At 46.6% G+C, this 23,397-nt stretch overlaps 1 protein-coding gene across 4 annotated transcripts in view; it reads right to left on the bottom strand.

Moving 5' to 3' along the window:
- ST3GAL6 (ST3 beta-galactoside alpha-2,3-sialyltransferase 6) overlaps window positions 1–21,186 on the bottom strand; it is a 96,396-nt gene extending 75,210 nt beyond the window's left edge. For 2 of the 4 annotated variants that reach the window (XM_074973549.1, XM_074973523.1), the window contains exon 1: window positions 20,775–21,186. The gene's annotated coding sequence lies outside the window, so the exon portion shown is untranslated. Of the gene's footprint in view, window positions 1–12,229; window positions 13,211–20,774 lie in introns of those variants that run through there. The other 2 variants (XM_074973539.1, XM_074973529.1) reach the window with 2 other exon arrangements.
- Window positions 21,187–23,397: the final 2,211 nt, after the last annotated feature.

Below are 23,397 nucleotides of genomic sequence, written 5' to 3' on the forward strand. Positions count from 1 at the left end.
TTATTTTATTGGTATAACATTTATCTACACTTCAATTTGTCTCCCGCCGACATTAGTGCCTCATTATGCCAACTTAATAACACCACCTCCGCAAATAGAGTAGAGCAACGGTCGACGTACTTAGGTCAGTGCAGTGAGAGTGCAGACACTGCATTAGTTACGTCGACCATAAATGTCCTCCAACAGCTGTCCCACAATGCCCCAAACTGACCATTCTGGTCACCACTGTGAACTCCAACAGGAGGGGTCACAGAGACCCCTTTAAAGTCCTACAGATTTTTGAAATTCCTTTTTCCTAATTACCAGGCTTGGCAAGCACATCTAGTGGCTCTCCATTGCCGAGTGCAGCTGCCCAGCTGACCATGTTGGCTACATGCTCCAGATGCACTCCTGCCTGACGTAGACAGGAGACATTGGCTCTCTTGGGCCTCTGGAGAGAAGAGGCTGTGCAGGCACAACTCCAATCCAACTACAGAAATGTGGACATCTAAGAGCAGATTGCTCAGGGGATGCAGAAGGGCTACGACAGGGACCAGCAGCAGGGCCAAGGAGCTGTGGCAGGCATACCAGAAGGCCAAGGAGGTCAACAATCGATCTGCTGTCAAGCTGCAGACCTGCCGCTTTTACAAAGAGCTGCATGCCATCCCAGGCAGAGACCTCCCCACCCACAAAAAAAGCACCATGGTGCCTGAGTCACAAGCCCCTGCCATGAAGAGCCAGGAGGAGGTGGTGGTATACGAGAAAGAGGAGGAGGAGTATAGGGGACAGGTGACCAGGGGATCCAGTTGCACAGTGGGCCAGGACCGGTTTTTGACTCCACTGCAGTTCAGCCAGTTGAGCACAGGTGAGCCCAATGCAGGGGTAGGAACCTCAGAGAAGTGTGTATACAAATTTTCAATTAAAGGGATGCCCCTCCTCCAGAGTAGCAGGACACAGTCTTTTGACTTTACATTAATTTGCTCATACTAGAGGAGGTAATGGTACAACCAAGAGAGGTAGGAGTATTATATCTGCTTTTTCTTCCCCTCAAGAGCCGGGCAGGGGGAGAGGGTTTGTGTGAAGCTGTTTATTTATGTACATAGGGACATCCTTTGAATCCTCCTGAGAGATCTTGATCAAACTTCCAGGGAGGTGGTGGAATCTCCTTCCTTATAAGTTTTTAAGGTCAGGTTTGACAAAGCCCTGGCTGGGATGATTTAATTGTGGATCGGTCCTGCTTTGAGCAGGGGACTGGACTAGATGACCTCCTGAGGTCCCTTCTAACCCTGATATTCTAATATTCCTCTCCTGAAGGTTTCTAGGGTTGGCAGCCTTATTTCTTCTGCCGTGGTAGGACACTTTCCCATGCCACGCAGCAACAACTTGGGCAACCACCATTGCAGTAAAGAGGCTAGCAGCATATGGGCCCGGGTGGCTTCAGGATGCCTGCAGCAGCTGTGTGTGCTCTGACTGCTTTTGTTACACTCAGGAGTGAGATATGAGCTAAAATTACCACTTCCTGTAGAAAACTGTGCCAGTATTCAGTGTCATTGTCCTATAGAGCTAGAAGCATGCAGGCAAGAAATTCTCTTCTAATTTCCCCTCCCCTCCAGCAGGCCATACTCACCCTGGCTGGCACTGCGACTGTCACCATGCACAAGCAATTCCAAGCAGAAGTGAGAATGAACTGCTTAAAACTTGTGGGGGGCAAGGGGCATGAGTTCAGCATCTTAAGTTTCGCTTTCTATAGTGAATGCACTGACCACGATACACATGTAGTGTTTTATCTGTAGCTACTGTGACCCTCCGGGTCTCTCCCTTCATATCCATGGAACACCTGAGCCAGATAAGGAGGAGAAAGAAGAGGACTCGGGATGATACGTTCAGCAAAATCATGCAAGCCAGTGCTGCATCAGACCATGAGCACAGGGCCTGGAGGACGAACATTGAGGACAGTCTGGAGAAGGAAAGTGTAGAGAAGAGAAAGGTACAGGAAAACAAGAGGGAGATGCACCAGGACATAATAGGGCTTCTCTTGACAGCAAACACAGATGCTGCAGACTCTGGTGGATCTGCAGGTTCAGCGATTCAGGGCTCACCTCCCCCTGCAGTCCATCAAGAATTCAATATCGTGACCTCCCTATACGCCCACACACACATTCCACACGGCATCAGGGGTCACTGCACAACCTCTACCACTCCACCCTGGAAGACATTAAAGACAATCACAGCTTCACTTACACAGCTTCCCTTACACTACAAACCTGTAAAAGCCATGGTTGGTGCATGTGCAGCTGACATAGGCACAAATGTTCTTTTCCCTTCATCAGGTCTGTTCTCTTAATTTATTAAGTTTGTAATTTATTTGTTTTAAAATTGCGTAGTTTTTTTGCACTGATTTTGTTATAGAATACAATTTTATTATTTGGAATATAATTCATCTTTATTAGTTTGCAATACATGCTGCTGAGTGCTAAGCAGTTCTGAAAGCAACCAATTACCTGTTACGGCACAGCGTCACACAACTCATCAGATCATTGACAATCAAAAATAATAGCAGCATTGACAATGCTTTATCCCTACATGTACAACAATCACTACACAATTCCTACCAGGCCACAAAAGAGATGGGCCACATAGAGCACACTACAACACTACACACTATTCTGGCTCACTATCAAAATGGTCTTTCAAAGCCTTCCTGAACTGTATAGCTCCATGCTGAGCTCTAATAGCCCTTGTATCTGGCTGTTCAAACTCATCAGACAGCTGCTCCACCTCCACCCCAGCAGAAACTTTCCCCCCTTGGCTACATATATTATGCAGGCTACAGCAGGAAGGTATAACCATTGGGATGTTTTTCTCACCGAGATCCAACCTTGTGAGTAACCACCACCAGCATCCCTTCAATCAACCAAAAACATATTCAACTGTCAATCTGCTCCTGCTGAGCTGGTAGTTGAATAGCTCCTGGGTGGTGGTGAGGTAACAGGTGTTTGGCTTCATGAGCAAGGGGAGCAAGGGGTAGGCTGGGCCCCCCAGAATCACTATGGCATTTCAACATTACCAATGGTAATCTCCCAGTCAGGACACAAAGTCCCTGTCTGTAGCTTTCTGAACTCTCCTGTGAGCATCACGCACCTCCTCTGACCAGTCCACAGGCATCGGTTAAGCATCCCCAGTGATCCACCAATGCCTGCATAATCACAGACAAATAGTAATTTCTGTTGATGTACACAGTGGCTAGGTGATCTGGTGCCAAAATAGGGAGATGAATTGTGTCTATTGCTCCACTGTAGTTTAGGAATCCCACTGCAGCAAACCCATCTACTATGTCCTGCAAATTGCCCAGAGTAACAGACCTGCCTAGGAGGAGTTGGTCAATGGCTCTGCACTCTTGCATCACAGCAACCCCCACGGTGGATTTCCTGACTCCAGATTGCTACCGGTAGGTCAGGAAACAATCTGGCATTGCAAGTTTCCACAGTGTGATCGCCAGTCTCTACCCCCTATCAGTGCAGCTCTCATTTTGGTGTTCCTGCGCTGGAGGGCTGGGACAAGTTCGGCGTAGATCCAGCTGTGTGGTCTCATGCAGCTGAAAGTTTTGCAGCCATTGCTTGCAACCAGCATTATGATGTGATCCCACCAGTCAGTGCTCCTTTCTCAAGCCCAAAAGGGGCTCTCCACCATCTGCAGATGATCCATGAATGTCACCAACAACCTTGAATTGGTTCTCCTTATGTCCCACAGCAATCTGTTTTCCAAAGAATTGTCATGTTCCTCACACACCTTCTTTTGCCAGTCAGAGGAGTATCTAAGGGTTTTTCCCTGCCTCTGCAGCCCTGGTGCTTTTACTCCACTGCACAGGGGTACAGTAGGGTTTAGGGGAGGCCCTCTACTTGGAGCTCAGAGGATGAATGGTGGCAGGCTAGGTGAAGAATGAAGGCTCTCCTAGTTCTGATTCTCCTCTGCCTTGTATCTTTGCACCTGTGCAGAGTGAGTATAAAATGCCACCAGATCCGAATTCTATTCTTACATACATAGTAGCATTTTACACTCATTTTGCAGCGGAGAACCAGCCCTCAGCTGGAACCTCGCCTCCTTCCCACAACTCCAAAGAGGACATGTATTAGAGTCTCAGAGCCAGTCTGCAAACTCCACCACCTCAGGCCGCAGGATTTTTTCTCCCTCTTTCCCCTGTGCATCCCCCAAGTAAGGGCTTCTCTACACTTCATGCTCGTTGCAGGCCAACTTGAGATGCTGAGCATCAACATGTCATGCATTCACACACTAACGTAGTTGCTGCAAATCAACTGGCTTCTGAGTATGTGCTATTAAACTCACTTTGGAAGTGTGTTTACTCAGGTGCAGGATGATTTCACTCACCACAAAGTAGATGTAGATGCACCATATCCTGTTGCCGATGCATCACATCTTCTGAGTCCTCCCAATGATATCCCACACTGCTTTGCAGGTTACCTTGCTTGCCTGTTTGTGTACCTGTGTGCCTTCTACTGCTCCATGTAATATTGCTGTTCAAATTATCGCTCACCACCTGGTACCATCCTTTGCAATACCAGTGCATGAGTAGTTCACATACCAGTGTGTCATATTCCAGATTCCCAGTCATTGTTTTGCTGATCCATGGTCCTTATAATGAGGTTCTGGACTTAATAGATAGAACCCTGCAAATCCACAGATATGCGCGAACCGTGTTTGTGGATCACAGATCGGATGCAGATACAAATTTCGTATCCATGCAGGATTCTATTTATAGACCACAGGGAAGAGGAGCTTTATTCTGCCTATCTTGCCAGCACTAGGTAGGAATTCTTGGCGTTATACAAGGGGTTTCACAGGAAATGCTCAGAATGGGGCACAACCATGATAGGATACCAGTGCTGCAGTAAAGCAAAGGTGCTCCAGTTGGAATACAGTCATGCCAAGTATAACTTGACTATACGGAGAGGTACAACCATCTGCTCTTATTACAAGCAGCTTGACTGAATCTTAGCTAGGTGTCTAAGCCGTGCACCAGAGAACACTGTTGACAGCACAACTGATTCAGGAGCATCGAACGCTAGCAACAATGGTGAACAGGATGACTGATTCTGGAGCACCAGATGCTGGTAACACTGGAAAACCTTATGTCATGGACAGCAAAGCCCAGCAACCTCTGAATATCATTATGCTGGTCTAACTGTTATCTAGCACATGGGTTTGTAAATCCCAATCCCCCCTGCTCATAGTATAGGCTTTGCCAGAATTACTTGAACTCTCCCTATATGACTTCTTATAGTAATATGAAAAAGCCAAAACACCACATTATGCTCCACACATTTGACTCACCCACCTTCTCCTAAATTGCTGATTAACATGGCTAATAAAAGAAAGGGGCTGTTTTCAGCTGTGACACCTTTATTGCAAAAACATTTTTTTAATTTGATTCTTTGCTTTTTACCACTTCCGCTGCAAATGGAAGAGAGAGACAGCTCACTGGACCATGAAGAGGCAGACCGTGCTCATGGAGCTAATTTTCTACTGCAGTACGACTGCTCAACAAAATGAAAAAATGTTAACAAAGTTTATATCAGCATACAAGTCTGTATTTTTATTGAACAACATCCTGGGCAAAACAAGCCCATAACAATCATACATGCACAATAACATTATCAAAATAAGCACTGTATTAAAATAACAAGTGCATCACAGACAAAGACATGAAATATGCAGTAATGTTAAAAATTATTCTCAGAAGTGGGCCCTAGATTCAAAGTAGTAACAGAATGCATTCCTTCACTATGGCCTTGTCTACACTGCCACTTTACAGCGCTGCAACTTGCAGCATTCAGGAGCGTGTTTTTTCACACCCCTGAGCGAGAACGTTTCAGCGCTGTAAAATGGCAGTGTAGACAGTGCACCAGTGCTGGTAGCTACTCCCCTCGTGGGGGTGGGTTTTTTACAGCACTGGGAGAGCTCTCTCCTAGCGCTGGTGCCATGACTATACAGCCATGTTAAAGCGCTGCCGCAGCAGGACTTTAATGTTGCTAGTGAAGACATACCCTAAGTGCCACGGCGTGTCTGCATAACTTCTCAGAGACTGTCCTCTGGCTGATCACAATGCTAGGCAAGAGTATCCACCATTTGCTACCATCCTTGTGCAAGGCTCTCCCCCTTGCTCTCCCAACAGTTGTGTGAAATTTAGCAAACAGTTCTGACACAAGGAATATGTTCTATATCAGCATCCAGACGCCACAACAGGACCCTCCATTGACTGGTCAGTCTTCCAAATGCACATTCCATAGTCTGTCTGCAATGATTCAGGGTATAATTAAACAGTTCCTTTCTCCTACCTAATTGTCTAAGGAAAGGTTTCATAAGCCAGGGGAGCACAGGGCAAGTTGCTTCTCCTAGAATGCTGAGGAGGGATTGCAAGGCCATTAATGTCCTTATTGACCACGGGTACAAACATTCTACTTGTTGCTGGATGGAAAAATCCAGACATCTGAAAGATCCTGGAATCATGGACTTTCCCAGAATACTCCACATAAATATTAGGGAACATTCCTCAGAGAATTACGGAGAAAGATGCCTTTCGGTCTGAGGGCTGAAGTGGGGTGGGGGCAAAGAACAGACACCTGGGTTCCAACAATGGCCCCAGTACAATGAGGGAAACCCAGATGGGCAAAGCCATTAATAACCACCTGCACATTGCATAGTCTTATGACCCAGAAGGAAAGCACCATCTTGATAGTGGTGCACATCTCCATTACAGCAGCACCAACAGTTGACCTACGAACAGCAAACTGGTCAGCAGCTGAGTGGTGGCAATCCAGGATGGTGAGCTTCCAAATGGTGATACTCGTGTGTTTCTCTACGCTCAGGGGGCTCACATGGGTGGTTGGTGGTTCACTGGTACAGATCCTGGGTCAGCACTCCACAGAGCTCAAAGAAAGTGGCTTTTGACATCCTGAAGTTCTGCCACTGGTAACCCCAGATCTGCAGCACTCATTGGGGGAGCCCAAAAGCAGCACTACTCTGTGTGAAGCTGTTCCATGAAGAGATGTAGGAGAAGTGACTGATTTCTTTCAGCCTCTTCATCCTCCTCTGCTGTTCTTCCTGGTCTAGTTCTGTAGCCATTGCGCTTTACATACCTTAACAACAGTCGGTTTATATTCATGATTGTGAGGATTGCAGTGATCCATGCTTCCCGCATGCTGCCTGTAGGCGCTGGCTCATAGAAAGAATAGTGAGTTTGGCACCCAACCTCTAATTCCATTGCCTTGGGGTAGGAATCCTACAATGCTCAGGTAAAAATTCCCACAATTTGTATTCAACTGTGGATGAGCAATACACTCTGAGATGTCTGAGCAGAACACTGTGCACTCAGTGCAAAACAGCTCTATGCTGTGTGGCCACTAATACAGGGCAACACTTACTCAATCACCAGAAAACCTTTGTGTGTGTACAAACTGATTGCACTACTGTTGTTGTGGATCAATTAACACACCTATATGAAAGTGGCACCCATTTAAAAGTGTAGACATGCCCTAAGCTAACTACTGAGGCTGGATGCTGGGTTGAGGATTTGCCTCATATGATAATTCGCAGTGACTTGTGTTATATCTGATTACCAATTGTTAGTATCAACTTAATTCTCTATTTTCTCAGCCAAAGCCACTTTGCACTGGATAGACAAAAGAATAACTCTCTCAAAATGTTTTTTCTACTAGTAGGTTTTTGAACGTAGTATTTTACAAATGTTAAATATAGTTTTGTATTTCCCATAAATTCTTAATAACTGATGCTTTTTTTATTTAATGCCTGTAATGTTTGTAGACAGTCTTTTCCTCAAATGGAAAGCCTTCGCTAAGTGCCAAATTCTTCCCTTGGATGCACGCACGCGTAACTCCTATTGAAGTCAATGAGAGCAGGACACATGGACCTTGAGGCAAAATGTGGGTCACACTCTGGCAAGTCAGGACATTACAGTGGAACCCTCTTATAATACAAATTCACTTTTCCTCAAAAAAGCTTCATTGTAAGGCAAGGATCAGTCTAACCAGAATTGCAGCTGGCACATAACAGTGCAGGCCACTTTAATTCCACTTAAGCATAAAAATCCAGTTCTGCTCTATCAGAATTTACTGTAAGTAGGTTCAACTGTATCACCTAAAAACATCTTCTCTTTGCTCCCCGAGACCTCAGCCCTTTATTTTCTATCACAGCCACTCTAGTTCCATCTCCACAGTAACCTCCCACCCTCCTCGGTATGTTGTTAATATTGCATGAAACCTACAGGTAGTCAAGTAAATGGCTTTTTGTTTTGTTATACAGTGCAGTTTTTCAAAGATTTCTTTCAAAGTTGCTTTTTACTCTAGAAGCTTGAGACAGAAAGCAAACTTATAAACTTTGAAAAGCCATAGAGTATTACAAAATAACACAACTGACCAATGCATCATGTTAGGGCAAGAGCCAGTGAACCCTAACATGAGGCACTGGTCAGATGTGTGCTATTTTGTAATGCTACAGGGCTTTTCAAAGTTCACAGGATTGCTTTATATGCACAGGTGTGCGTAAATACAAGAAGGGCCAAATTTGAAAAATATGGGTGCCTGAAGATAGACATCTAAATCCTACATTTGGACACCTAAACACCACTTTAAGGCACCTGAAGGTGTATGTTGACAACATGATAGGTAACATCATCAGATCCTAATGTAGACAAGGCAAGCTGTAGTTTCAACTCAATTAAGGTGATGAAGGTGAACTTTAGGCTTCTCCTAACTAAACTGAAGAAGAACATGATAACTTCCATCTATGCTATGAAAAAGGTCAAGGTTAACTATACATTAGCTAACCTCAGCACTTTTACTAGTGTAGGTAAATCCAGAATTACACTGGCTTAACTAGATTGACTTAACATCATGCCTTTAGTTAATTTCATGCAAATTCTGTGTTTAGAGAAGCCCTGAGGGTACCTGTATACAGCAATTAAACACCCACTACTGTCCCATGTCAGCTGACTTGGGCTTGCCCTGTGGGGCTGTAAAATTTGTGGTGCATATGTTCTGTCTCGGGCTGGAATCTGGGCTCTGAGACCTTCCCCCTCACAGGGTCCCAGAGCCTGGGCTCCAGCCCATGGCCAACCAAATACACTGCAGTTTTACAGCCCCACCGCCTGACCCAATAGACATGGGCCAACCGTGGCTGTTAATTGCTGTGTACACATACCCTGAAGGTATGGCTTCACTACTCACGGGATCAGTGGGCAGTGATCAATCCAGCGGGGATCGATGCATCTAGACTAGACGTGATAAAATAAAATGACCCCCGAGCGCTCTCCCGTCGACTCCTGTACTCCAGCTCCGCGAGAGGCGCAGGCAGAGTCAACGGGGGAGCAGCAGCATTCGACTCACCGTGGTGAAGACACCACAGTAAGTCAATCTAAGTACGTCAACTTCAGCTACGTTATTCACATAGCTGAAGTTGCATAACTTAGATCGATTTCCCCCCCGGCCCAGTGTAGACCAGGACTTAGAGAACCCCGTTAGGAAACTCCCTGGACCACGCACAGAGGCTCAGTCCCTCTTATTCCCTTTAGGCTAGCTGAAGTGTTGGAGAGAGAAATTTATTAATGTTTGTGAGGTGTTCAGATACTATCGTGATAGGGGCTCATGTAAGCAGATTTACTTTTCTCTGCTTTCTATCTCCTTTTCTGCCTGCTGGAAGGAGAACAAGTTCTCTCTCTCTCTCATTTCCCTTTTCTTTTCAGCATTCACTGTGCCCACAAGGATAGAAATTTCCAGTTTTGAAATAAGTTAGAATTCTGCAGAAACTGAAGGCCTTAGCAGCCCATTTACCAAAGAAAGTTTTCTGCTGATTCATGGTGAACAGAGAAGTGGATTTATCAAACTAGGACACAGGAAACTTGCTTCAGAATAATCTGGCTCTAAACCAAGAACACCCATTTAAGTAAGAGCCTGAATTTATTTTTTACTGTCAGTTTACAAGAGCTCATGTTAGTCCTGATGCTCAATTACTCCATTCCTGAATCTGGGGCACAATGGAGAAAGGGGAACCTTTGTGCTCCCTATATTCTGGGCCCATGCAGAGGTAAATTAGAGTAGCCTCAGGGCTGCTCTTATGCTGAGCTGCTCAGAACACACTCCTGGGAAGCAGAGACTATCCATAGCACAATATACTCTAGTGCTGGGAGCAGAGGCAATGTAGAGCCTTTATGCCAGCTGCTCACCAGCAAGGAAGCCAGAAGGGTGTAAACAGACCTTAGTGTAAGTGAGAATCAGGCCTGCTGTCCGTGCTAGGTAACCTTTTTCTAAAGCCAAAATATTAACCATTCTTCCACTCTGATCCTCTCAAGAGCTGTCCTAATACAATAAACTTTGAAGGGCATTAAAGATGTGTCCGTATTTTCAGATGGGAGATATGTACCCAGCAAGAATCATATTATTATTAAGTACCTCACTGCACTATATCCTTAAATAGCATATAAATGCAACAGTAAGTATCACTGCTATACAAACTGCTCACTCAACATTCTCATTACACAAACCACACCAGTAACCTCACACTACCTATATATTTTCATGGAATGCAACAAATTTATGTTGCCCTGAAGGTACCTATTTTATATTGCAGATTACTGTTGTGTGAATAAATCAAGCACTGAGCTATAAATTACAGAACCACAGAGCAAAAGCAGTTTAATTCCAGTACTTAAGGGTAACCTGCAAAGAAAAGCAATTAAATTCATGTGCTTTTTTTTGCTTTTTAACATGTATAAAGAAGGGCTGATAGGCGTTTTGGAGGGGTGGGGCACGGGGAGAGAAAAGGATTTTTTGATTTTTAAACATTAGAAATTGTACCTCCTTTACCCTTTGAAGATGATGAATAATTGAAGAATTACTGGTTTTGACACCACAGAAAACCAGGAAGTGAAACCAAGTGGAAAGAGACAGTAGCTTTTAATCCAATTATTTAGAACTTGGACAGCTATTTATCTTAGACAATGAAAATACACTAGTCAATTCTACATCCTGTTTTTTCTACACTAAAATTGTGCATAAGGCAGGAGAATGTTTAAATTCATACTCAACACTGTTTTCATTGACTAGCATTTTTTTAAAAGGCAGGAAAATACTTCTGGTTAAGAGACAAGAATTAATGGGTTTTTTTGTGTCCTCTTCCTCCCCCGCCCCCCACGTACCCAGTCTCCGCAGAGCGGGGGCAGGGGAGCAGGGCTCAGGAGTTAGATCAGGCTGCTTGGTCTGAACGAGCCTTCAGAGCGGTGAGTGCCTCTCCACTTAAAGAGACAGCACATGGTCTCTCATATACTTCCCCAGCAGCCAGTGCACGCACACGGAGACTCCATCTCTGTCTCTCACACACTCACACTGTGTCTTTCACACTCACCTCCCAACGCATACTTGTGTTATTGTTGTTGTTACTTCTTGGTACTTCCTGCAATGCACGTATATTCTCTGTAATTTTATTCTTTCAAAGTGCTGTTATTTTAGTTTTTTGACTGGTCTACGCATTTCATAATTTTATTTCTCTCTTATGCTTAAATTTAAATTCTTTCAGTACTGAGTTCTGAAATGCCTAACTTGTCCTGGCTGGAGTAATTATCCCTATGGTAACTTTTTTAAAAAATATATTATATCTAGGTTTTTTGTTTCTACTGGTGGTCCACAGCCACACATTACCTCGATATTGGTGCATAAAACAAAATTCTTTCTGCACATGGATGGAAAAAATTAGAGGGAACATTGACCCAAAAGGGGGGCTGGCGAGGCTACTGTAAGGGAAGTTGTGAGATCACCTTTTTCCTTGCCTTCAGAGCTGGCCTGCTCTGCAGCAGTGCAGAAGTAAGGGTAGCATAGGCCTTGTCTACACTGGCAAGTTTCTGCACAGTAAAGCAGCTTCCTGCAGTGTAACTCCCGAGGTGCACACACTGCCACGCCATTTAGTGCGCAGAAACTGTGCAGTTGCAGTGCTATAAAAAAAACCACCCTGATGAGAGGTGTACAGCTTTTTACGCTGGGGCTACAGCGCTGCAGTGCCAATGTAGACACCCAGGTAGATTACAGCGCTGTGATTGGCCTCCGGGAGGTGTCCCACAATGCCTGTTCTCACCTCTTTGGTCATCGGTTTGAACACTATTGCCCTGCCCTCAGGTGACCAACTGTCAGCCCCACCCCATAAATTCCTTGCAAATTTTGAAAGTCACCTTCTTGTTTGCTCGGTGACGCGTGCAGTGGTCTCAGTGCATCTTTCCAGGTGGCCAAGCCTGCTGCACGCACTGGGCGATCACCCGCTTGGAGCAATGCCGAGCTGCTGGACCTCATCAGCACTTGGGGAGAGGAGGCTGTCCAGTCCCAGCTGCGCTCCAGCCATAGGAATTATGATACCTAAGGACAGATTTCACAATTCATGACAGAAAGGGGCTATGACCGGGACACATTGCAGCGCAGGGTCAAAGTGAAGTTGCTGTGGAACACCTACCACAGGGCACGGGAGGCAAACCGCCGCTCCAGTGCTGTACCCATGTGCTGTCGGTTCTACAAAGAGCTGGATGCAATACTTGTTGGCGACCCCACCTCCACTGTGAAGGCCACTGTGGTGACGCACATGCCAGTTGAGAGTGGAGTGAGCCAAGAGGAGAAAATCTTGGACGAGGATGTGGAGGGGGACCCAGAGGCAAAGGACAACTCAGAGGTTAGAGATGCATGCAACCAGGTGCTCTTCTCTATCCTGGAGGAGCCTAGCCAGTCACAGTTGTCAGAACCTGACGAAGCGCAAACAGGAGAGGAGGCCCCTGGTAAGTGGCTTTGATTTCGGGAATCGCTGAAGTGAGTTGTTGGGGGCAGGAGGGTTGCAGAAAGCAGGCTTGTGTCTGTACAATGCGCGTACCACCACATGCCTCGTCTGAGCAGTGGAACAGAGTGTTGATTGACTTCCTCGCTTCATGGGAATCTGCCTCAAGAGATCTCCACGAAACTGTCATGGAGATTCTGGGCAATCCGCTGCTGCAGGTTCTTTGGCAGAGCTGCTTTGTTTCGTGCCCCATCAAGGGTAACTTTGCCATCACTGTGGGGGGGGGACCATTGCTGCACACAGGCAAGCCACATAAGGGCCGGGACAGAAGCTGCAGTCTTGGAGAAGACCCTCGCTTAAGTCCCTGTTCAACCTCAGCAGTGAGGTATCTTCCATAATGAACAAAGCCTGTGGAAAATGTGGGGACAGTAATGATTATAAGCCCTCACCCACCCCCAGTGCTGGCTCTCCTTAAGAGCCACATTCCCAGTGTACAGTACAGTCCTGAAACACTGATTTCCCTTGCCCCTGCGGTTACTCACCATTTTAGGGGTCCTCTGGCTCATGTGTGCTTGCCTGGGGTCATCCAGTTGTGTTTTAAATCACTGAATCAGTGGTCTGTGTGTTGCAAATAATACTGCTTCTGTAAAATGTTGCATTTTGGCTTCACAGATAGGGAGGCTGGGCTCCCAAGGTCCTCTTTGTTATGGCCGGCTGAACGGCTATGCAGAATTAGAAACCAGCCACAAAAAACTAAAGACAGGTTTCAGAGTAACAGCCGTGTTAGTCTGTATTCGTAAAAAGAAAAAAGAAAAGGAGTACTTGTGGCACCTTAGAGACTAACCAGTTTATTTGAGCATGAGCTTTCGTGAGCTACAGCTCACTTCATCGGATGCATAGCATATCGTGGAAACTGCAGAAGACATTATATACACACAGAGACCATGAAACAAAACTTCCTCCCACCCCACTGTCCTGCTGCTAACAGCTTATCTAAAGTGATCATCAAGTGATCATCAAGGAAGGCCATTTCCAGCACAAATCAAGGTTTTCTCACTCTTCCCCCCCCACACACACACACACACACACAGACACACATACAAACTCACTCTCCTGCTGGTAATAGCCCATCCCTCTTTGAAACCTCTCTTTATAATGCGCATGATAATCAAGGTGGGTCATTTCCAGCACTAATCCAGGTTTTCTCACCCCCCCACACACACACACACCCCCCTCCAAAAACCACACACACAAACTCACTCTCCTGCTGGCAATAGCTCATCTTACAATGTGCACAGCAATAATCCAAGTTTAACCAGAACGTCTTGGGGGGGGGGGGGGTTTGTAGGAAAAAAACAAGGGGAGATAGGCTACCTTGCATAATGACTTAGCCACTCCCAGTCTCTATTCAAGCCCAAATTAATAGTATCCAATTTGCAAATGAATTCCAATTCAGCAGTTTCTCGCTGGAGTCTGGATTTGAAGTTTTTTTGCTGTAAGATAGCGACCCTCATGTCTGTGATTGCGTGACCAGAGAGATTGAATCCGACTGGTTTATGAATGTTATAATTCTTAACATCTGATTTGTGTCCATTTATTCTTTTACGTAGAGACTGTCCAGTTTGACCAATGTACATGGCAGAGGGGCATTGCTGGCACATGATGGCATATATCACATTGGTGGATGTGCAGGTGAACGAGCCTCTGATAGTGTGGCTGATGTTGTTAGGCCCTGTGATGGTGTTCTCTGAATAGATATGTGGGCACAGTTGGCAACGGGCTTTGTTGCAAGGATAGGTTCCTGGGTTAGTGGTTCTGTTGTGTGGTATGTGGTTGTTGGTGAGTATTCGCTTCAGGTTGGGGGGCTGTCTGTAGGCAAGGACTGGCCTTTCTCCCAAGATTTGTGAGAGTGTTGGGTCATCCTTCAGGATAGGTTGTAGATCCTTAATAATGCGTTGGAGGGGTTTTAGTTGGGGGCTGAAGGTGACGGCTAGTGGCGTTCTGTTATTTTCTTTGTTAGGCCTGTCCTGTAGTAGGTGACTTCTGGGAACTCTTCTGGCTCTATCAATCTGTTTCTTCACTTCCGCAGGTGGGTATTGTGTTGTAAGAATGCTTGATAGAGATCTTGTAGGTGTTTGTCTCTGTCTGAGGGGTTGGAGCAAATGCGGTTGTATCGCAGAGCTTGGCTGTAGACGATGGATCGTGTGGTGTGGTCAGGGTGAAAGCTGGAGGCATGTAGGTAGGAATAGCGGTCAGTAGGTTTCCGGTATAGGGTGGTGTTGATGTGACCATCGTTTATTAGCACTGTAGTGTCCAGGAAGTGGATCTCATGTGTGGACTGGACCAGGCTGAGGTTGATGGTGGGATGGAAATTGTTGAAATCATGGTGGAATTCCTCAAGGGCTTCTTTTCCATGGGTCCAGATGATGAAGATGTCATCAATATAGCGCAAGTAAAGTAGGGGCGTTAAGGGACGAGAGCTGAGGAAGCGTTGTTCTAAATCAGCCATAAAAATGTTGGCATACTGTGGGGCCATGCGGGTACCCATAGCAGTGCCGCTGATCTGAAGGTATACATTGTCCCCAAATGTAAAATAGTTATGGGTAAGGACAAAGTCACAAAGTTCAGCCACCAGGTTAGCCGTGACATTATCGGGGATAGTGTTCTTGATGGCTTGTAGTCCATCTTTGTGTGGAATGTTGGTGTAGAGGGCTTCTACATCCATAGTGACCAGGATGGTGTTATCAGGAAGATCACCAATGGATTGTAGTTTCCTCAGGAAGTCAGTGGTGTCTCGAAGGTAGCTGGGAGGGATTTTACTAAAACTAGACAAGCCATTTACAACGCACACTTTACTTCTCTACAAAAGAAAAAGGACACTAAACTTTCTAAACTACTACAGGCTACAAGGGGCCACAGCAATGGTCCCCTCAACCCACCCAGCAATATTGTTAACCTATCCAACTATACTCTCAGCCCAGCAGAAGCAGCTGTCCTATCTCGGGGTCTCTCCTTCTGCCCCTCCACCCCCTCGAACATGATACAGTTCTGTGGTGACCTAGAATCCTATTTTCGACGTCTCCGACTCAAGGAATATTTCCAAGATACCTCTGAACATAATGATCCACAGAGGCCTGCCTACCAACACTACAAAAAGAAGGATTCTAGGTGGACTCCTCCTGAAGGTCGAAACAGCAGACTGGACTTCTACATAGAGTGCTTCCGCCGACGTGCACGGGCTGAAATTGTGGAAAAGCAGCATCACTTGCCTCATAACCTCAGCCGTGCAGAACACAATGCCATCCACAGCCTCAGAAACAACTCTGACATCATAATCAAAAAGGCTGACAAAGGAGGTGCTGTTGTCATCATGAATAGGTCGGAAAGAGAACTTTCTGTGTGATGTCATGATGCATTCCACGGCAGAAAAACAAGAACTGAAGGAGTGGCAAGACAGCAAGAAGGGGGACTGAAAGGAGAACGTGGCACGCCAGAATGAAGCCACGGAGAGGCTCTTAAAAGTTATGGAGCACCAAGTGGACACACTCCAAGCGCTACTACTACAAACTGAGCAGCTCCTTCCCTGCAGCCGCTGTCACAAAACTCTTTCCCATGCGCCCCCCAGACACCACCAACACATTCTTATCAACCTGCTGGCTCCAGTCTTTACCTGCTACATTCCACTCCTGACCCACCACAGTCCAGAACTGCAGATTCCCAGGACCCACTGCACTCAATACCCATCCCTCTGCAGTTTAGCCCTGCTGAAGTACAGTACCCCCTGCATTGTACTCCAGAGGACAAGGCTGCATAGGATACCTGGACATACACAAATCTTTAGCCTTCCCAGAACCTCACCTCCTCCTGGGACCCTCTCTTCCCCTATCCCCCACAGTGCTGATGTGTTTTTTCGTTTGTCTCTCTCCTCCGGTTGTTGTTTTTTAATTAAAAAAATTGTGTTGGTTTGAAAGCAATCTTTATTCCATTAATTGAAAGCAAACAGAGCCCTGCAAAGCAACAGGCAATTTTCTTAAACCTTCATAGTGCATCACCTGCACCAATCACAGTCACCTCCTAGCATTACAAGCACTGCACTCCCAAGCACAGCAACCAATATTAGTGGATTTCAGCTTCCAATTGCTGCCTCAAAGCATCCCTGATCCTTATGGACCTGCACTGCACCCCTCTAATAGCCCCGGTCTCTGGCTGTTCAAATTCAGCCTTCAGGTGCTGAGCCTCAGCTGTCCAGCCCTGAGTGAAGTTTTCATCCTTCCCTTCACAAATATTATGGAGCGTACAGCATGCAGCTATAAGCATAGGAATACTGTCACCAGTCAGGTCCAGTCTCCCACATAGGCAGCACCAGCAGTCCTTTAAATGGCCAACAGCACACAACAGTCATTCTCTACTTGCTTAGCCTGCTGATGAACAGCTCTTTGCTGCTGTCAAGGTGCCCCATGTATGGCTTCATAAGCCACAGCATTAAGGGGTAGGTGGGGTCTCCCAGGATCACAATGGGCATTCTGACTTCCCCTGCGGTGATATTCTGGTCCGGGAAAAAAGTCCCTGCTTGCAGCTTCCTGAATAGGCCAGTGTTCCGAAAGATGCATGTGTCATGCACCTTTCCAGACCAGCCTGCGTTAATGTCCGTGAAATGCCCATGGTGATCCACAAGCACCTGAAGAACCATAGAGAAATACCCCTTCCAATTAATGTACTCGGTGGCTAGTTGGTCTGGTGCCAGAATTGGAATATGCATGCCATCTATTGCCCCTATGCAGTTAGGGAAGCCCATTTGTGCAAAGCCATCCACAATGTCACGCATGTTGTCCAGAGTCACGGTTTTTTGGAGCAGGATGCGATTAATGGCCCTGCATACTTCCGTCAACACGCGTCCAACGGTCGATTTTCCCACTCCGAGCTGGTTAGTGACCAATTGGCAGCAGTCTGAAGTAGCCAGCTTCCATACTGCAATCGTCATGCATTTCTCCAATGACAGGGCAGCTCTCATGCTCGTGTTCTTGCGCCGCAGGGCTTGGGCTAGCTCATCACACAGTCCCATGGATGTGGCTTTCCTCATATGAAAGTTCTGCAGCCACTGCTCGTCATCCCAGACGTGCATCACGATGTGATCCCACCACTCAGTGCTTGTTTCCCCGAGCCCAAAAGTGGCGTTCCACTGTGGTCAGCACCTCCGTGAATGCCGCAAGCAATCTTGTGTCATAGCTACTACGCATGGCGAGATCAATGTCGCACTCCTCTTGCCTTTGCAGTCTAAGGAATAACTCCACTGCCACTCTTGATATGTTAGTAAGAGCGAGCAGCATATTGGTCAACAGTGCAGGATCCATTCCCGCAGACACAGTACACAAACCAGTTGAAAGATGGTGCCAAATGCAGACAGAAGCACAGGGATTGCTGGGATGTGAAGCAATGCATCACGGGGCACTGGGTCAGGACCCAGGATGCCCTGCAGCCCCCTCCACCCTCATGCAACTCTTAGTGGCTGAACAGGGAGAGATGCTCTGTGGGACAGCTGCCCAGCGTGCACCACTCCAAATACCGCTGCAAGTGCCGGAAGTGTAAACACGCTATTGTGCAGGCAGCTGACAGTGTGAACACACAACAGCGGTTTCCCTTCAGCACTCTCTGAGCAGTGTACTGCCGGGGCTGTAACTCTGCCAGTGTAAATATACCCATAGTTTAGTTACTTAACTCTGTAGGAATCTGCACTGATGCCGCAAAAACTATGTCTAGTACCAAGAGCAGGGTGGGGGATCATCACAGTCTGAAATATTTTCAAAGAGGGGCCCAGCAATAAAAGTTTGAGAACCCCTACTTTAAAGAATGTGAAAACTTTTGAGGGAGCTCTTGTTAAAATTTTGACACCTGAGCACTGCAAAAAAGGTAAAAAGTGCTATTTTGACTTTTCTAATGCATCATAAAGAAGCAAAAAATAAAAAAGGCACAGCCCTAATTTTTGTACTCTCCTTGGAATAACCGTATAGTACAAATAAGAAATCTAATACAAATTGATCAACCTGTAGAAGTTTTCCAGGTTGATACACATACACATCTTTGGTTACTATTTGCATTCAGTTTGGCTACAATGCAACTGTCTGTCATTACAGAAACAATCCCAATGCTAAGGTCTTGAATGTTCAGCCAACTAAACTGTCTTTGCCTAATGGCTGTGTAACTATGTGAAGAGACATATTTTTATGCATTACAAACTTGACATAAGGAGTGTGGTGGGGGAGATGGGAGAGACAGAGTATGAAGAAATTAAGATTTCATTTTACAATTTGGCTACCAAATTTCAGGTTGATATAAGCAGTCCAGTCCCCACTAAAGTCAATGGAAATACTCTCTGTGACTTCAGTGGGTTTTGGTTCAGGCCTATATTTCACCAGAAATTTTGCTGAATAAAGACTGCAGGATTGGGCTCATAATTTTAAATAACTATAATCTGAATATTGACTGTCAAAACCAAAATACATCATTCAAATCATACTCTGCAGAGCCACTAACTAACAGCACACGAATAGAAACTTTCTTAGATTTTTTTCAGTGACAAAAAGGTAGCTGGCTTTGCAGAATACCTAAGAAACAATCCATCAAAAGATTACCTGTAAACTACTAAAACAACAAGGATTCCGGTGGCACCTTGAAGACTAACAGGTTTATCTGGGCATAAGCTTTCGTGGGTAAAAAACCCACTTCTTCAGATGCATGCTGTAAACTACTGTTCGTTTTAAAATGCATTTGGTGTTAACTATATTTTAGTAAGGGGAAAAAAACCACACCTTCTTTTGATAACAAGGGGCACTCAATTAAAAAAACATCACTTCTGTTTGAGGTGTTTTTAAATTAACACCTAGGATTATTGTATCAGACTAAGGGGGTGGGGGAATCTCTCTTCAGATTTCTCTGCTGACTGCATTTTACAGCACTGTTTGTTATAAAGGGTTTTTCCCATCTTCGTGGGTTTTTCCAAACAAGAACAAGAGACAGAGAGAAGAAAAACTTATTTATTTTACACACAGACACACACATATATATATTCAGGTCCTCTCAGTTTATAAATCAGACTTGAAATTTGGCAAACAAATTTGCACGGTAGATAGATAGAGAGATCAGCGAGGCTGCCACATGGATCGGCTGGTAGGAGAGGAAATATCTGCACGAACGAAAGTGCACTAAGTGGTTTTACTCCTTGAGATTGCACTGAATCTTTTCACAAAAACAGGCGAGCTGTGCCTTGATATTTCCTGCTCCCAGAAATCAGAGGAAGAGGGGCAACGCCTCCGGAGCTCCTATTACAGACCCAGAGTCGATCTTTTCGGCAGGCATTAAGAGAATTTGGAAGGAAGCCGCCCCCCGCCCCCACCCTTCCGCAGCTCCGAATGCCGCGCTCGCAATCCCACTCCGCCTCCCTGCAATCGGTTCGCGGCCCCCGTTCACACCGCTCCCAGGAGAACCGAATTCATGCCGGGAAGGAAGGGGGCCAGCACGGGGAAGCAGGCGACACGCACACAGGGCGCCACGGAGGGGGCCGGGCAGCGCTGGGGGACACACCACCCGCCGCCTCGTCGCCCCGTCATGTGCCTTCCCTCTCCGCTCCCATCGCCAGCTCGGCGCAGCGCCCGTCCCCTTCGCCTCCGAAACGCGCTGCCCGGGGCAGCCTGCCTGGGGCGCGCGCGCCTCCGGCTCCCTGCGCCACAGGGCGGGCTGCCTCGCAAGGGCGCTGGGGAGCCCAGCCGCGTTCACACCGGCCCCGCCCGGCGCCCAGCCCCCGGCAAGCAGAGCGCGACAGGAAGAGCCGCCCCGCTGCCCGCGGCTTCCCCGGGGGCGCAGCTCCCTCCACCGGACCCCGCAGCCCCGGCCTCTCTCTCGCTCCCCGGGGGCCAGCCCCAAGCGCTACCCCTTTTCCCCGCCAACGCTGGCGCGTTACTCACTGTGCCCGCCCGGCTGCGGCACTCCGGCCCCGCTCGCTGCCCCCAGGCTGCGGAGCACACACGCGTGGGCGGGGGGTTAGCTGGGGAACCCCGCCCGCCGCATGCTGGGGGTGGGCTGCGAGGGCGCTGCCGGCTGGCCCGGGCTGAGCTGCCTCCAAGTGCCCCGAAAGCAGGAGACGGCGTCCAGGAGCCTGGGGCGGGCTCCGCCTCCTGCCAGATGCTGCGGCGACTGCTGCTTTCTCGGAGCGCGTCTCTGGTTAGGGGAAACGGAGACGCCCCCCGCCCCCGCTGAACTGGCCGGACACCCGCAGGAGCCCGACGCAGCCGGTCGCTGGAGCCCAGCTAGGGGCCGGCGCTACAGGGGTCTCCGCGTGGCTTTCCAGGGCTTTGCGCAGAAACAACTTTCGGCTGAGCACCCTGCGCTGCAGAGGTCAATCGCTTTGCCATAAGGCAGCCAGCGGATGTTACGTAAATGAGGCCCCGACTCGAGTCTAAACTGACAGAGTAAGAAGGGGGCGTGGGTGCAGCCCTCTGGACCCCAGGATGTGAGAGCGACCAAGTGAGGCAGGCAATAGCTTCTATTCCACCGACTTCTGTTGGGGAGAGAGACACGCTTTCAGACCTGAAGAAGAGCTCTGTGTAAGCGCCAAAGCCTGTCTCGTTCACCAACAGCTTGGGCCAGTAAAAATATATTACCTCACCCGCCCGCTCTCTTTAATAGGGTAACGGATACAGCCAAGAGGCGCTCTTAGCAGTGTGCACAGCACATCGTTTCCAGCAGCTAACAGTAAAGTGGGTTTGATTAAAATCGAGCTCCATGACAGAAGGGTTGTGATTTAAGATGAATTTCGCAGGCTAGTACTTGTCCCACCTGCTTCAAGACTCATTTGCAGGACGTAAAAACGGCAAGGATAATTAGAGAACCCGTTCTCCACCCTTGCATGTGTCATCATTTTCTATCATGCAAATAGTTTATTTGTGCTGGGCAAAATCCTGACGCCAACACTAAGGCATCCTGGAACCATGTTAGTCTGAGTAATTTAATTCCAAAGGGGAATGAATACACAGCATTAGCTAGTGCCAATTAACTGTTTTTCCAGGAAATAACCATGCTGTAGAGACTGTTCTACCTTCAGTGGCAGGTCAGAGAACTCTGGTCTACTGGCCTGAATACACGCCCAAGAACCAGTACCACTGAATTTTAATTCCATCTCTGAAACTGACTCCCTCTATGACCTTGGGCAATTCGGTTAACTCAGCCTCTGTTTCCCCATCTGTACAATGGAGATGATACCTTTCTCACAGAGTGTTGTATGGAGTGGTTACGTTTCTAAAAATCTTTGAAAATGTTAAGAGGTAGACATAATAACCACAACAGCTCTATATATGCTGATATACCTGTGAGTAGCTAGTATATTTTATGCTTAAACATATCAATGGGCCAAGCATAGGCAATATTTCAGTCCCTATCCTTGCTAAGCAAGGTCCCTGTGCTGTTTGAAGGGCTTTACCTCATTAAATAATCAGGTGTACGTGCAAATTAATGTTAATTTATAAAGGCCTCCAAGGAAGTGATTGGCCAACTCCTCTTTCTAGTCCAAAGCAATGAAAAATGCCATTATCTTCAGTTTTTATCCTTGTACAACTTCAGTAGTTCTTTGGATTCTTTCAAAGAGCAGTACATTGACATACCAAATTTGATAGTTATGCTTTTAGATGTGCAGTAATACATCCTACATATTGATACTGCTATCAGTTAATTCCCTGAATGTTTGCCTGACTGCTGACACTGGTTTTATATCTGAGATGGGCACCAACTGTCTGTGATGTGAGCAGGGAGCCTTCCCATTTGAAAGAAACATCAGTGTGTTGTAAAGAAGTCTGTTGGTAGGAACATGGATTAAGAATCAGCATCCCCTCAGCACTCAGTTATAGGGACATGGAGAATTGTGTGGCTTTAGGTTACAGATTTATGTGACATCACCAGCCAGATTCTCCAAATCTTTCTAATGTCCTCCAGCACATACCTATTCTTCTCCTTACCAGATCTGCATACAGTGGAGGGATTTTCTTACCTGTTACCACTATGGAAGAGGTTTATCTTTAAATCATCTCCCAAAACAAATTACACAGCCACAAAGGCTCTTTTATTCCTATTGTCAATGTTGTTCTAAAACTCCCAACTGTATAGTATTCACATTCCCAGTTTTTGGCAGGTCACCTGGGTGGCGTTGATCTAGTTAGGTTTTACAAATAATGATAGCAAGAAGCACATTACTTATCCAGGTGTAGATGTGCCTGAATTTATACCCTCAGACTGATGCTTCTGGATGAAAACTTCTTTTTCCTCCTTAACTTAAAAACCTTGTAGGAGAAGAATATTCGGCTGACTAAAAGTGAAAAGTTGCTCCTTCTCCCATTCCCGTCTAATGAATACATTTTCTCTCACTGATTTCCATCTTAAATTACCTCGTTAGAATTTCAGAGTAACAGCCGTGTTAGTCTGTATTTGCAAAAAGAAAAGGAGGACTTGTGGCACCTTAGAGACTAACCAATTTATTTGAGCATAAGCTTTCGTGAGCCACAGCTCACTTCATCTCACGAAAGCTTATGCTCAAATAAA

The sequence above is a fragment of the Natator depressus genome, chromosome 1 (assembly GCF_965152275.1).
Source record: "Natator depressus isolate rNatDep1 chromosome 1, rNatDep2.hap1, whole genome shotgun sequence".
NCBI classification, from domain to species: domain Eukaryota; kingdom Metazoa; phylum Chordata; order Testudines; family Cheloniidae; genus Natator; species Natator depressus.